Raw genomic sequence first — 3,227 nt, forward strand, 5'->3', positions numbered from 1 at the left:
ACAGTGTCAATGTATTTTTATTGTGAATTCGCCACAAAGCAAACTCTTAACATTTATGAATGATTCATGAAAAAAACACTTGATGTCTCTCGGACAAAGTTGAGCTTTGACCTTCATAGACTTGCACTGCATTAGGGTTTAGCGATAAGGCTGGAATTAGAGTGAGGGTATCGGGGTTCCTCATGGGCTAGAAGCCCCAAATTTGGCATGGGTGTGTCCTGGAGGATCCTGATGAACCTGAAAGTGGCCCCATGTCTCTGTGACAAATTTGACCTTTGACCTCCATGGACTTGCATTGAATTAGGGTTAACGATAAGGCTGAAACTAGGGTTAGGGTTTTGGGGTTCCTCAAGAACTAGAAGCCCCAAATTTGGCGTGTGCGCTTCTTGGGGGCTGCTGATGAAAAAGCAAGTGGCCCCATGTCTCTAGGACAAAGTTGACCTTTGACCCTCAGACTTGTCATTAGGGTTAGCGATAAGGCTGGAATTAGAGTGAGGGTTTTGGGGTTCCTCATGGGCTAGAAGCCCCAAATTTGGCGTGGGTGTGTCCTGAAGGATCCTGATGAACCTGAAAGTGGCCCCATGTCTCTCGGACAAAGTTGACCTTTGACCCTCATAGACTTGTGTGGCATTAGGGCTATCGATATGCGATACAAACCTGGTGAGTTTAAGACTTAGTGACTCTACGTACATGAATGTATGGGGTACCCCGTCCTTACTTTGTTCCAACCTTCCCTCCACAAACCTGGCTGTCCAGTGCAGAAGTCAAAGTGAGAGAGAGAACAAAGAAGGAGGAGGGCCTGTGACGCCACTGCTGATTGGCTCGTTGGTTGGTTGAATGAGACAATTCTAGAGCTCCCCTCGGTGTCCACACACTGCAAAATATATCTAAGAAACAAACACTTAAATTGAGAAAGAACAGGCTAGAAACAAGTCAAATTATCTGCCAATGCAGTAAGATATTTAGACTTGGTAAGATTTCTTAAAATAAGACGATATATCTAGGCATTTGAAGAATGAAAAAACTCTTGAAATAAACAGTAAAGCACTCATTCCAAGGACTGTACTAAGTCAAATAAACTTGATACTAGCTTCTCAATTCTTTTTTCACGTTTGCTTCTTTCTTAATTTGAATGAAAAGATCTTAAAACCAGACCTACTAACAGTGCAATTCTTCTTAATTTAAGTGTTCACAATATGAGCTTTTTTTTCTCAAAATGAGACAAAGCATCCACCCCCCCTACGCCCACTCCCCCCCCAAAAAAAATAATTAATCAAACAGAATTAATATTGTCAACAACTATTTATTCACTTAAATTGCTGACAGTGCCATCACTGCCTTGTAATAAAAACGTCACAAAGGCATTGCATCTTAAAACAATCTCAAGCAATCATTTCTAGAACGCAAGTAACAATTGTTACAATATTCACCGTCATCATTATTGAATATTGATTCAGATTCCCTGACACTCAGTTACACAAAAAAAACAAAAACAGTATGGGGACAGCATATAGTGTTGTGTTCCTATCACCACTGATAACATGTTTAGGGGAGTGTATCACTACCTATGCCTAGTACACAGCTCTACTCCCCAATAAAATCTTTCCATTCTGCCATGGTCTTTTTTGTATGAGGCTGTGGTGTCTCACTCATGGATAGTGTCCTGTAGCACTTCTGTCTGAATGACAGAGAGAAGGGTTGCCACACACTTTTGGATATGTGAGGTGCAGGGCATAGTAGTAATCCATCAGATGAAGCAGACCGTCACTCAAGTCTTCCTTGGCAAGCGTGGTGGCGGGAGTGGCTCCAAGACAGATGAGACAGCGGGTCCCATCAAACAGCAACACAGGGATGCAGAAAGACCTCTTCTGCGAGTACATTGTGGGATCTTCTGTTGGCTAAAGAAAAAGAAGAAGGAAACGCCACATCCATGCATGGAACTATGAAGTGTTGAATGTGAGAAAATGCGAACAAACTTTCACCTGAATGACATGAAGCAGTGCCTCACTGGCATGTCCCAGCTTCTTCGGTGGTGGACTTGGTGAAGGAAAGAGTGTGGGGAGTGCCCTGAGCAGCGCGATGGAATATTCCACTGGAATAGAACAAATCAACTTTGAGTTCAAAGTTAGTCTTCCTAAAAATGAGTCTTATTAGGTTTGTGTTGATCACAAAAAAATCTTATTTTTTCAGCATGAAGAGTATTACCATTCTGCATCTATTCATTCAGCGCAACATAAACCATCCTATGTCCAAGGAAACAGCTACACAGTCAATTAGAGACACAGCAAAATGACTCTACTGAACTACAACCAGCGTTATGCGTGGCATCATCACTTAATTTCTTTCCCAAACACCATAAAATTACACATTGGTGCAGAAGTCTTCTCATCTCTTTTTTTAGTTCATCAATGAATTTTCTGTTGCCCTTATCCAGAATGCGCCGCAGCTCATTCATCGCCTATTAATGCAAGTCAATGTTAAAATCTGCAAAAATGCTTGCTTAAATGGACATGAATGGACATCCGGTTTGGATGTCCATTTAATTTCTCCTCAATCTGGCAGGGAAAAAAAATCATCATATTAAGGTCACAATTAGGACAAGCTAGCCTTCCGACTCAAGATCCGTTTTTTTACAATGCCCATCTGCCATGGATCCCAAAGTTCCCATGCAATTAAAAGTTGTGACACCTTATCTGAATGATAACCCTAGACAGCTCAACGGATTGCTAGTCATACAGACAACAATCAAAATTGGAGTGAAACTTGTAACCACAATGCCTGCAACATGGTGGTACTTATGGTAATAATCATCAAATACCAGTGTTCTTTGTGACAAAATGACAACATCTGATAGGATTGTGCCACCTTGAACTGCAATCAACTTAAATTTTGATAAAAACAAACAAATTGTACCTAAACTACATCTTCAATCAATCCAATTTGAGCACCCTCTACCCCATAAACTGAAGATACTGCAATACAAACTTGGTAGTACAGTATTTCGTCATGCCACATATAACTAGGAATGATAATTGCTTGTTCACATGACTAGAATTGCAGTACATCAATCCAATACAAAATACACACTTGTGACACTTGTCATCAAGCTCATAAATCCATCGAGTCGAGATGAGCACGTGCAAGGAGTCGGACTCCGTGAGTTCACATAAACAGAGCATTGCGTTTGCATAAATTATGCACGGCTATCGAGCTAGAAGCCGAGTCCG

Source organism: Nelusetta ayraudi, unplaced genomic scaffold (genome assembly GCF_046127955.1).
Source record: "Nelusetta ayraudi isolate G7.1 ecotype Tasmania unplaced genomic scaffold, CSIRO-AGI_Nayr_v1 ptg000139l, whole genome shotgun sequence".
NCBI lineage: Eukaryota > Metazoa > Chordata > Actinopteri > Tetraodontiformes > Monacanthidae > Nelusetta > Nelusetta ayraudi.